Below are 13697 nucleotides of genomic sequence, written 5' to 3'. Positions count from 1 at the left end.
GAGACTTTTTCCTTGATGGGACTGCTTCTGAAGAAGTCTAATGAGCATTTGTGGGAAAGTGTGTTTCCCTCAATATAGCTTACATTTAAATAATCTCAACCCTTTTCTCCAGCCACCTATGCTCACGGTTGAAGACAATAGGTTTGACTGTTCTCCTTCATGTCCAGCATCTCAGGAAGGCTGCAGAGAAAGTGGACAGGGTCAGAGAGAAGAGGCTTCTGAGCTGCTATTCTCGGGAGGATGTATTTTAGCATTTTCCACAACCCAGAGGAGTGGTCTACATTGATTGAGATTTATTCTCAATTTTCACTTGGTGCCTAGAAGTTTCAGTAGGCAGAAGACGGCTGAATAAATATCATTTCATCATTTCATGAGTCCCCAGCTTGTCTCTAAAGGTTTCCTGGACAATATGGAAAGTTTAGTGTTAAAAAATTTCTCTCAAAATAGACTGGGATCCCCTAGATGCCTGTGAGGGAGGGATTTTAGAGGCTGGAAATTATTAGAGCAGGATTTTACCAGCTTTCTGAGCGCCAGTGATCCTAGTAATTTTACAAGGCTCTCTTCTCTAGTATTGACTTTCAAACAACACTGACACAGTTCCGTTGTTTGGGTCATTTACCCTAGCAAGTGGACTTTTTATTTTATTATTCTGGAAATTTCTGTTGGAAAAGCCAAACAACACTGACTCGGATCTGTTGTTTTGGTCATTTGCCATAGCCAGTGGACTTTATATTTTATTATTCTGGAAATTTCTGTGGGGAAATATCCTCGGACTTAAAGTTTGGACTTACAGGTAGACCTTTTTAAGATTGGCTCTTCTGCTTTTGGATGCAGATAGATCATCACAGGAACAAACAACCTATCCAGTAAAAGTGACAGTGGCAAACTTGGAGAGGGGAGAGGAAGTGGTTTCAAAACAGTTTGCATTCCCGAAGTATTTTATCTGGACAGTGTTAAAAAAAAAAAAACCCAAATGTTGACCACTTGGTCTTTAAGGAGAATTTAGAAGCATGAGCCTCTAAACAGTCACCTGCAGAGGAGGCTCAGAAATCTCTCAAAATCACAGAACTTGATCTCAGAATCCTTAGTTCCCTTTTCTTTCCTCCTCCCATCCCTTATTCTCTCCTTTAGCCTTCTTCACAGCTGGTTAGTAGCTTTGTCTATTTTTTTTCCTGGCTCTCCACTTCTTTTCCTCAATGGCTTTGCTAGCCTCAAAATGAAGTCCCTTTTCTGAGACCGCTACGTGACTACCTTACATTCTTCTGTTTTTAATGCAAGGTTCTCACTTTCTGTCTGTTCTCAATTGATGTCTAATACAATCTGATTCTTTATCTATTCAGTGGCATTATAAGAAAGTATTTCCCACCTAAGAGAAAATAAAGCAGCTGATTGTGAAAGTGCTTTTAGAAGAGATTCATTCTTTGGTGAGTCTTTGAAATAACGTAGACCTTCTGCCCACCCAGAAACTGCCTTGGGTAACAGGAAAAAAAAGAGGAAAGGTTTGTATAAAACCATAATCAATGGTGTAAATCATTGTCAATGTATTTATTGAGTGCTTACTATGTGTGGTCTCCTGTACTAAGTGCTTAGGAGAGTACAGTTCCGTAAAGGCTTCACCCACGCTATCCTCTCCTGGTTCTTTTCCTAACTGCTCCTTTTCAGGTTCTTTCACAGTCTTCTCCACCTCCCACCCTCTAACTGTAGGAGTGCTTCAAAGTTCAGTTGTGGGCCACCTCTCTTCTCCATCTATACCCACTTCCTTGGAGAACTCATTTGCTCCCACAGTTTCAAATGCCATCTTTACACAGATGATTTCCAAATCTACCACCCCAGCCCTGACCACTATCCTTCTCTATATTCTTACATGTCCTCCTTTCTTTAGGACATCTCTACTTGGATGTCCCGTGGATACATCAAACTTAACCTTTCCAAATGGAACTCCTCATCTTCCCACCCAAATCCTGTCCTCAGCCTCACTTTTCTATCACTGTAGACGGCACCACCATCCTTTCTGTCTTACATGCTTGCAGCACTAACATCCTCATCTAGTCTCTCTTATTCAATCCACACAGTCACTCTGTCATGAAATCCTTTCAGTTCTACTTTCACAACATCTCTAGAATGTGCCCTTTCCTCTCCTTCCAAACTTCTACTTGCCCTGACTACTGCATCAGCCTCCTTGCACCCTCTTTTTCTTCTTCATTCCATATTTCACTTTAATGCCCAAATCATTTTTCTGTAAAAACTTTCAGTCCATATCTCCCTACTCCTCAGAACCTCCAGTGGTTGCCCATCCACCTCCACCTGGAAGGCTTTAAGGCACTTAATTAGCCATTCCCGCCTACCTAATCTGGTTGATCTCATATTACAACCCAACCCACACTCTTCACTCTTTTAACACCCACCTATTTTTTGCAAAGTCCTGGTGAATGCACTGATGCTTTCAGCTGTACTGCTTACTACAGGAACAAACTCCATGTGCTAATCAGCCTCTTTAATTTGGAATAAAATAATACCAATTCATTCAGTAGTATTTATTGAGTGCTTACTATGTGCAGAGCACTGTACTAAGTGCTTGGAATGTACAATTCGGCAACAGATAGAGACAATCCCTGCCCAATATCCGGCTCACAGTCTAAACGACAGGCTAGTAATAATAATAATGATCTTGGTCTTTTAGAGCATCTACATTCCTACACCTTAAAGTACTATTACATCTTTTATTTCATTTTATCCTTACACTATCCCTGTGAGGCACAAATTATTATCCTTTTCTATTTTTAACATTTCCATTGTTTGGAATGTCAATTTCCTTTTTCATCCTTTGGTATTCTGGAATGAACACGTAGGCCTATGGATGTTATTTATGTACTTATTTCTCTGTGAATGTACTGTTCAATCCCGAGTTGAGCTAATGTTAGAACATTGTATTTTGTGGGGCTGGCCCCTCCAGGGCCATGAAGGTCACTAAAGACAGAACAAATGATGCAGAGCCTATCAAATATAATAATTGATGGCAACGGTAATAATAATGATATTTGTTAAGCACTTACTATATGCTAGGCACAATACTAAGTGCTGGGGTGGATTCAAGCAAATCGGGTTGGACACAGTCCCTGTCCCACGTGGGGCTCAGTCTCAATCCTCATTTTACAGATGAGGGAAGTGAGGCACAGAGAAGTGAAGTGACTTCCCCAGGGTCACACAGAAGACAAATGACAGAGCACAGATTAGAAGCCATGACCCGTTGACTTCCAGGCCCGTGCTGTATCCACTATGACATGCTGCTACTCCTGGATAACCTCTCTAAAAGGGGTGGACTCAACTTGAGTATGGTGTGAAATCCTCTTTATCTTGATAGTAAGAGTTTCCAAAGTCCCAGTCATCAGATTACATCGTGATGGTTTGTTTTCATGCATGAAAGGAATCAACTCCTGAATATTTATTATGGGACAGCTGCAGGATGGTTGATCGTTTTTCTAGCAATTCAGGCAGTGGCTGGAAAGTTAACACTTCAGGGTATCTTGATCTGTACGTTGGAGGGAAACATCAGTAATCATCTAGCTTGTGATAATAAGTTGGCCATCTCCCATCTCTCAGCACTAGCCTTAGAGCATATCTGGAAACAATCACTCAACCTCCTACTCTATGTGGATATGCGATGGCCTTCTGGTTCTGGATTTATTTTTCACAATTTCAGCCAACATTATGTATTCCATTTGTATTTCAGTTCAGTTTCCAGGAAGATGGAGTTCATTGCCCAGTTGGATGCCTCTTATTGCAAAAACCTATATACAAAAGTCTGTCTACACTCAAGCATGCTAACTCGCCACAGAACTAACTTGCCTTCTCTCAAGCACGAGCATAAACTAGTCAGTGTGGGCACAGTAGAATTGCTTGGAACCAAAGTCAGGCTCAGTAATAATTCAGTGCAAGGTTTGTAAGCTGCTAATTAAAATTTAAAGCGACAGAGGAATGGAGACATTCTTTTTTCCTCAAATACCCCACCCCCTATGCTGGAGTGATGAGTCCCAGCTGTCTTTGCACAGTTTGTACCTTGATCTTGTCTTGCCACCAACCTCTTGCCCATGTCCTCCCTCTGGCCTGGAAGTCCTTCCCCCTTCATATCAGCCAGACAACCACTCTCGCCCTGCAAAGCCTTATTAAAATCACATCTCATTCCAGAGGCCTTCCCTGAATAAGCTCTCCTCTTTCCGACTCACTCTCACTATGCACTCTGATCTGTACCCCTTAAGCACTTGATGTTCCTCTCACCCTCAGCCCCACAGCACTAATGAACATACCTGTAATTTATTTTAATTTGACTCCCCCTCCAGACTGTAAAATGAATATGGGTAGGGATTATTTCTATCAACTCTGTTGTGCAGTAATTTTGACTGCCCTTCTGACAAGTAGGGGACAGGTAAGTCTTAAACACCCTCCTGTATCCCTGGAAAGTGATCATAGCCTAGACCTTGAGGTAGGAAAGATAAGCCTGCTTCCATTTGCTCATCAGAAAAGCAAATGAAAGTGCTGAGACCCAGTTGCACCTGGCTATTCTCTCATGACAGCAAAGTGAGTGGGGGGGAATTAGTCATGTGACCATTGGTATTGGGCAGGAGTCTGATATCCAGAGCCCTTTCTGAAACCCAACGGATGTGAAGTGGAAGAGCTGTGCTCCTTCCAGCCGCAATCTCACCAACTCCCCTGAGGAAGAAAGGGGCTTTATGGTAGTCATTTTGCGGCCACTGGCCATGCTCCAAAGCTCACTGGAAACCAGAGAACTTGAGGGACAAGTTTTAAAAGTTCTCAAAGTTGAAATGTTAGAAGCAGTTACTCCCTTCTCGTTATTCTCAAAGTCATTAGATTTGTTTGGATTCCTGTAAAACGTTTTGATGCAGCAGAAGATACTCCTAAGTTACTTGTAAGAAATAATTAGCACTTTTAATTAGTTCAATTGGTAAATGAGACAGACAGCCTTCTCTGACTAAAGGGCATCTCAAATCTGGAGACCATTAAAGATGCCTTTTTAAATGTCAAAATGCCATGTACTGGCTAACCAATAAAAAGAAGTATAATGGAAATAATATAATTGAATTCAGAACAAGCACAGCGTGTAAAGAAAGGAGACACCAAGGAATTCGAGGATGTGGGAATTACATTATCGAAAATGAACCTCATATATCAAATTTGCTAATAGTCCAGTAGGATTTGTAGACTACAACATATTACCCTCAAGGTTTTAACTAGGTATACCCATTACAGGCAATGTAAAGATCCTTAAAAAAAAAGCTATCGAGGCTAGTAGGAAGATGGATACTGAAGACAAAGGCTAATGCAATAGCATGCAGAGGAATCTTGTTAGATACAACCTGTTGGCTCAAACCCTGGAAAGAAATAGCAGAACAGGAAGGCTACAGTTATGCTAACCACAGCTCTACAGTGGCAAGACATCTGGAATGTCAGTGTTTTGTGGCCGTTCCAGGCCTTTGGGGCCAGCAGTCTGGGCACAGGTGAAATATGGGGCAAATGTCTCACCAGTGGAAGAGGCCCAGTGTGTGCACAGGGAAAGAAATAGGAACAGTGTCTTACTGGTAATATGGGCAAGGAAGCAGCTGAACTGCACAGGGTGCAAGCTGTCCGATGCTTGTCTAGAACTAACATCCTATGACCATTGAAAGGAAAGATCTTTAAGTGTGATTTCTCAGAGGATTTCAGATGTGCTTTACAACCTGGATGGCAAATTGAATTGTACGTTTATATGTGTGTCTACATGATGGCCAGAGTCATAGTGATAAGAAAAGTGTATCCATTTGTGTATGATAGTGACTTAATATTGGAACTGATTCTAGCACTTCTTTTTCTGACTTTGATAGTCACCTTTGTTTCTGCAGAGGGTGGCAATTTTCCCATCTGTGGACATCCTGATTGGCTTCCAATGAGTCCCTGTCATTCATGTTCACAGGGAAATGCTTTCTCATTGGCCGTTGATTTTTATCCCATCTTATCTTTAACATTCTTTAGGAAAAGTGAGCAAAATAATTAGTCCAAACACAAAACAGTTTGAAAATAGCTGCTTTGTCCATGGGTGGATATAATGCTTAGGTCCTGGAGCAGTCTGGGACAGGGTACTGGTGAAAAAATATCCACTGTTGGATCATCTGTTCTGGCAAGAATTTTTTCTGAAGAAGGCATCAGCTACTTTTTGCTGTAGAGCCTAGTTGTTTGGATGAGGGACTCCAAGGTTGGGTGGGAGTTGGGATATTTGAATAAGATGTGAAAGATAACACTTTGAAAACTAAGTACTGTATTTATATACATACAGAAAAATCTAATTCAAAATCTTTCATTATTGGAACATATTTCCACTGGTATTTGACCATGTGATTAAATTGTGTTTTTTTATCACTTAAAATATATTTCTATTGTTCTGGTAATTTTTTTGGTGGGGGGGATCTTGGGATTGCATGAATGCACTTTACATTATTTCCTGTGGGGAAACTACGTTATTTAACACCCTTTAAGGATCTGGATGATATTCCAATTCACCTTTCCCAATTGCATTATTCTGTGCGTCCTGCAATCTTAGCATAAACTGGTAAAATTTAGTTCCATATAGAGCATGGTGTGCAAGTCTGTTCCAGGTGAGGTGGCACTGAGAAAGGGTTCCGAGCTGCTGGAAAGAAAATGGAGTCTAATGTCTTACTTCAGAAGCAGTGGAAGCTTGCCTCTGTAAAAAAATGAATTACAATCAGCATGGCCTAATCGATGGAGTATGGGCCTGGGAGTCGGAAGGCCCTGGGTTCTAATTCCGGTTCTGCCACTTGTCTGCTGTATGACCTTGGGCAGGTCACTTCATTTCTCTGTATCTTAGTTACCTCATCTGAAAAATGGGGATTAAGACTGGGAGCCCCAAGTGGGATGTGGACTGTGTCTAACATGATTTGCTTGTATCCACCCCAGCATTTAGTACAATGCCTGGCACGTGAGTAAGTTCTTATAAATAACACAATTATTACGATGATTATTATATTGCCAGGGGGAAGCCAATAATATTGTGTGGTATTTGATTTGATCTGATACTGCTGAGGAGGATCAGATCGGGTTTAGATGTACGATAAGGGTTAAGTCTAGATTAGCCTTTCTGAATAATTCTCTAGTTTTGATCACTGATGGGATTTGAGTAGATATAAGGAAGAACAGGTGGTAACAGATTGGATTTCTTTACGAAGCTATCATCATCACATTCTATGGGTGGTGTAGGGTAATAATAATAATGTTGGTATTTGTTAAGTGCTTACTATGTGCCGAGCACTGTTCTAAGCGCTGGGGTAGACACAGGGGAATCAGGTTGTCCCACGTGGGGCTCACAGTCTTAATCCCCATTTTACAGATGAGGGAACTGAGGCACCGAGAAGTTAAGTGACTTGCCCAAAGTCACCCAGCTGACAAGTGGCAGAGCCGGGGTTCGAACCCATAACCTCTGACTCCAAAGACCGTGCTCTTTCCAGTGAGCCACGCTGCTTACTAACCATGTGGGAGAGTGCATCACGAGAGAAGGGCAGGGCTTGATCTCTGAGGTTTATCATCTTGTGGAGTTGTGAAGGCTGGGAATAACAGTGGGTGCAAAAGAGGTTGGGATTAATTTGTGGATGAGAGGCCCATAATGAGTTAGTTATTTTTTGAGAGGCAACATGGCCTAGTAGAAAGAGCGGGCCCTGGAAGTCAGAGAACCTAAGTTCTATACCTGACTTTTCCACTTTCCTGCTGTGGAAGTCACTTCTCTTCTCTGTGCCTCAGTTACTTCATCTGTAAAATGAGGATTACTACTGTGAGCTCCATGTGAGACAGGGACTGTGTTCAACCTGATTAGCTTGTATCAGCCCCAATGCTTAGGACAGTGCTTGAAACATAGTAAGTGCTTAACAAATACCATTATTATTATTGTTATTTGGGAAAAAATTAGGGATATTAGATGGATGGCAAGAAAGAACAACTATTACACTAATCCCCCAAGCATTCTGTTGCTACTGTTGGAAAGAGAGAATGTTTTGGACTAGATGGGACATTTAGCATAACCCAGACATGGCATTACTTATGGTCTTATTTTCACAAAGTTGAGAACTGGGAAACTCAAGAATGTGTCATCACGAGTAGATAACTAAAGCTGAAACTTCCTTTAATAAACTGTCCAGATAATCCAAAACACCATCAAAATCAAGATAACATTATGATTGAAAATACAAATTTTTCATACTTTCCTGAAAGGATAATTTGATTACCTTGAGGGTTTCCTTGGATTTGCTGAATGAAAAGTTAGGTGTTGTGGGTGAAAAAAGTAGAGACTTAAGGCAGATTCTCATACTGTTAGCTCATACTGGTTTCATTTTGGACATTCAATGAATCCATGACCTGAATTCATGTTTTTGCTGGCTTTGGCTAAGGCCAGATCAGATACAGGGATGTAAAATTAATCTACCTTCCAGTCCACCCCGATAGGAGTTAAAAAAAGCAACAACAACAAAAACACCAAAAAAAAAAAAGATAAGAATCAAATGGGAAGAATGACTTTTCCCTAAGCATTAAGACTGATTAAATACAGTTTATTTGGTGTTAGAACAGAACCTACTTCCCCTTAAACTAATTTGTCAGATCAAACTCTTTGCTCCTGAACAATGGAATTTGGTCAGTGACAGCTTTCAACACATTAAGAAAGGGGAAAGCAATTGGTCTCTGTTAAAGGGAGGGAAAAGTTAGTGGGAAAACGGTCCATAAATGCATGTCCCCAGAAGGATTATGGGCCTACCAGGAGCACCGCCAGCTAGGAAACTCCAAGGGCAAACTTTCTGAAGCCTAGGTAGGGAAGAGGGGAATGTGTGTGTTGAGGGGTGGGGAAGTGAAGGGGAGTAGAGGGTAGGGCCAGGGGATCCAGAAGCCCCAAACCATTTTACAGTTTTGAGTCAGATATCAGGAATATCTTTCATAAGCAACATTCTTAAAGAAAACCCGACAGCACTCCAGCTTTCCTCGTCTCTAAGGGTCTTGCTCACTCTTTGAAAATCTTGTATACATTTTTTTTATGGATACTGCATTTGTAGTCTAGGCATTTTTTAGTGCATTTCTGTTATGTTTCCCCCTTTAGTCTGTAAACTCCTTGATGGCAGGGATTTGGGAATTGCCAGTAACCCTAGCAAATGCTCTATACACAGGAGACAGGATATCTTTTGATCATAATAAGGAGGAGAAGGAGACAAAGCTGGAAGAGCAGGAGCAATCTTGGGGGAGGCATTTTGTTACTGTGGGATAGGCCATTCTTAACTTGCGTGCAATTTCCAGAAAAATGACTGTACCTCAAATGCTCAAGACAGTGACCAGTTTAGATTGGAGATCGTTTCATTTGTCAACCTGTCTGCATTTTAAAAAGTAGAGCAGATGTAACCGAAGGATAGGAAACTCCTGTGGGCTATTTGTACAGTTTAAATGCTTCTTTTTTTAAGTTTAAGGAAATTCATTTTGAAAAATTAATCTTTTCCCTAGGGTTTTATGTTCACATGGTTTTAAAGTGAAATTCAGTGCATATATTTCTCACTCATACTGAACTAAGTACCTATCATGGTTCGTGAGAGCTCTTTGAACAAAGCATCCTTTCTGAAGTTTTTGAAATTCCTTTTTTCCTCCTTCAAAACAGGAAGCCACATGTTGGCAAGTTCAACCTAAATCTTACAGCAAAAGGTTTGAGTACAGATTTCAACTCAGGATGTTTATGTTTTAAGGGCCCTTCTTGAGTTCTCTCAACACTCCTGTCAATTTGTTTCCTTTCCAAAATGCACTATTTCAATTATAAAATCTATTCATCAAGAATCAGCATGGCGAAATGGAAAAAAGCACGGGCCTGGGAATCAAAGAATCTGGCTTCAAATCCTGGCTCTGCCACTTTCCTGCCTTATGATGTAGTGCAACTTACTTAACTTCTCTGTGCCTCAGTTTCCTCATCTGTAAAAAGAGGATTAAAAACCTGTTCTCCTTCCTATTGAAACTGTGACATCCATGTGGGGCAGACACTGTGTCTGACCTATCTACCCCAACACTTACTATAGTGTCTGGCTCATAGTAGGTGCTTTTGTCTTATGCTATCGACTCGTCTCCAACCCATAGTGACACCATGGAAACATCTCTCCCAGAATGCCCCATCTCCATCTGCAATCATTCCGATAATGTATCCATAGAGTTTTCTTGGTAAAAATAAGAGAGTGGTTTACCATTGCCTCCTCCGCACAGTAAACTTGAGTCTCCGCCCTCAACTCTCTCCCATGCTGCTGCTGTCCAGCACAGGAGAGTTTTGACTTGTAGTTGATTACCTTCCACTCGCTAGCCCCTGCCCGAGCTAGGAATGGAATGGGTAGGTCTCTGCTTGACTCTCCCTCCGGTAGCTGAGACTGGTAGAGTACTGGAAACTCTCTGAATGACACTGAGAGGGGAGTAGGTGCTTAACAAATGCTATTATTATTAGTAGTAGTGCATTATTATTATTCATAATTTGCTTTAAATCAGTGTTTCACAGGTGGTGGTGTGGAAAACAGTTCTGGTTGTTGAGTTGAATCCCAATCTAAAAGTTTGTTAGCATTAATTTTTTTAATGTAAAAATTATAAACCTTAGAAACCCATTTTTAACTCAATGAATGGTTTGACTGGAAGAGTCCCAAGGGCCTAAATAGGACAGAATGGCAAGAAATCCTGTTTTTACTAGGCAACTGTCAATCAGTGGTATTGATTGAACATGGATTGTGTGCAGAGCACTGTATTAGCGTTTGGGAGAGCAGAGTACAACAAAGTTGATAGACACAATTCCTGCCCACCAGGAGTTTACAGTCTGGTGGGTGTGAAGTAGTTGTAGACTAAGCATCGGTGGGACCCTGAGGCTGTTGAACTTGGGAGTGGAATCAGTGGTATCTCAACTGGGGCTCATACATGAACATCCACCTGGGATTTTTCAGTCACATCCTACGGCCGATTCAATCTCAAAGCCTGCACACAGAGCAGCTCCTCAATGCCGCTTGTTTCCAAATGTGAATAAGTTTTTGGTTCATTTATTCTATTTCGTTGACTCCCAATTGGAGAAGCAAGTGTAGGTTCTGAGACTGTGAGCTTGTTGTGGGCAGGGAATGTCACAGTTTATTGTTGTATTGTACTTTCCCAAGCACTTAGTTCAGTGCTCTGCACACAGTTAGCGCTTAATAAATACAATTGAGCGAATGTTGGATCACTTGCCACCCCTGGAGGCCTGAAGTATCTGAAGTAGCAGAGAGAAAAGAATCGGAGCAACCAAAGAGAAATATCAAGGGATTCATTCAATAGTATTTACCGAGCGCTTACTGTGTACAGAGCACTGTACTAAGTGCTTGGGAAAGTGCAGTACAAATTATACTGGCAACCTGTGTCCAACACAATCATGAATCTACATGATTAGAACAGTGTTAGAACAGTGTTTGATATTTAGTAAGCCCTTAACAAAATACCATAAAAAGGAACAAAACCTTTAGAATACCTTCACCCAACTATGGGTGAAGAAATGCCAGTTTTTTTATGTATTCAAATTATATGCAAATATACATGAAGTCCTTTAGACTCTAAGACAGGGAACTTGTCTACCAAGTCTGTTTTGTTGTATTCTCACAAGGTCTTAGTACCATGTTCTGTGTACAGTAGTGTTCAATAAATATCATTGATTGATTGAGGTTCTCATAATGGTTCATTGATCTGATGAGGACTTCAAAAAAAATCATTAGAGACTTGTCTTATGGCGCTGAGTTGTCTTCAACCCATAGTGACGCCATGGACACATCTCTCCCAGAACACCCACTTCCATTTGCAATCATTCTGGTAGTGTATCCATAGAGTTTTCTGGGTAAAAATACGAAAGTGGTTTATCGTTGCCTCCTTCCGCTCAGTAAATGAATCTCTGCCCTTGACTCTCTCCCATACCTCTGCTAACCAGCACAGCTGAGTTTTGCTTATAGCAGATTGCCTTCCACTCACTAGCCACTGCCAACCTAGGAATGGAATGGGTATGCCTCTGTCTGACTTTCCCTCCCATAGTCGAAAGTGGTAGAGTACTGGGAACTCTCCAGGTGTGACCCTGAGAGGGGCTGTTAGAGACTACAGTGCTAAATATTAAGCCTGTCCCTGCTCTGTTATAGCAGAAATGAAATGTTTGTGCAGATATGGGCTCTTCTGTGGTTTGTCACCAATTAATTAATTGAACTGCAAGTCCTTTTTATGGTATCTGCTAAGCTCTTACTAAGTGCCAGGCTTTGTACTAAGCACTGGTGTAAATATAAGCTAATCAGATTGGAGAAGTTAAGTGACTTGTTCGAGGTCTCACAGCAGACAAGTGGCAGAGCTGGGATTAGAATTCAGATCCTCTGACTCCCATGCTGATGTTCTTTCCACTAGGTCAAACTGTTTCTAAGCTGTTGTATATAAACTTTATTGCAATTTTTTGTCAAATGACTAGAAGCAAAGAAAGACTTTGAAACAGGCGGTAGTGATAGCAGAGGTTGGAGAGGATGAATCAAAAGCATGAAATGTAAATTAAAAAAGGCGCCATTGGTATGAGTTACATAACCACCTTGAGGTGAGTCAGTTATTCCAGTGCTTTTATTATGCTCTCTGATGAATTTAAAAACTTTTTGGCTGTATGTTTATAGAGACTGTGGGACAGTAGGTGCAGAATAGCCCATCTAGGTTTAGACTATCTTTATAGAACAGGAGTTAGTTAACTGTGGCAAATTATCAATGAATGATTGATTAATTCATTCAATACTATTTATTGAGCAGTTACAATGTGCGGAGCACTGTACTAAGTGCTTGGAATGTACAATTTGGCAACAGATAGAGACAATCCCTGCCCAATGATGGGCTCTCATTCTGGTCTTGCCTTCTCTCCTTCCTCTGTGCCTCTCCTAGGGTTGGTGTTAAAAATGTTTCAGTATTCTAGGTCTTTGAAAATAGTTACTCCCTTTCCCCTGTATATTGCTGAGGTGACATGCCTCCTTCCAGAGGCCCTGGCCTTTGTGGCTTTGACACACCATGGGAGTGAGTCCTCATGAAGAGAGTAGCCTCCTGAAGCCATGATGGGCCTCGGGGCAAGGGCTGCAAAGACTGGAAGGGCAGCAGGAGCCCCTGGAATAATGAAATATAATACCAAAGGTCAGGGGAGCGGGGGCGAATGGGGCTTGGAATTCCCCACAGCCTCTTCTCTCCCAAATGTGGTTCAGGTTGACTGTTGACCCCTCAGCCTCTCGTTCCAATGGTGATGAATAGGGAAAAAGTCATAGGCGTTTTGACCCCATGCCTTATAATCAAGATATTGTTTTAGAAAAGTCACCGGATAGATAATCTCTGGGCGTTGGGTGGGTAGTTCTGGATGGAAAACCCTCTCTACCTAATCAACAATAATAACATTTATGGTATTTGAGCGGTTACTATGTTCCAGGCACTGTACTAAGCACTGGGGTGGATACAAGCAAATTGGTTAGACACAGTCCCTGCCCCACCTGGCACTCACAGACTCAATCCCCATTTTACAGATGAGGAAATTGAGGAACAGAGAAGAGAAGTGATTTGCTTTCAAGTCAAGGAAAGCCATCAGCACACAGACCCTCTAAACATGTTGTTGTCAACTTGTTGGAGACTGA

The 13697-nt window shown here is 41.4% G+C and overlaps 1 protein-coding gene and 1 non-coding gene across 2 annotated transcripts in view; both read right to left on the bottom strand.

The window, feature by feature from the left end:
• Positions 1 to 13697, bottom strand: part of SGK1 (serum/glucocorticoid regulated kinase 1) — a 155480-nt gene that overhangs the window by 74375 nt on the left and 67408 nt on the right. The gene's annotated exons all lie outside the window — the stretch shown is intronic.
• Positions 12010 to 12146, bottom strand: LOC114809420. The gene has a single exon (XR_003757205.1). It is a non-coding gene; the product is annotated as a small nucleolar RNA SNORA7 (small nucleolar RNA).

This window comes from Ornithorhynchus anatinus, chromosome 2, assembly GCF_004115215.2.
Source record: "Ornithorhynchus anatinus isolate Pmale09 chromosome 2, mOrnAna1.pri.v4, whole genome shotgun sequence".
NCBI lineage: Eukaryota > Metazoa > Chordata > Mammalia > Monotremata > Ornithorhynchidae > Ornithorhynchus > Ornithorhynchus anatinus.
This window is presented reverse-complemented; position numbering and strand designations above follow the sequence as displayed.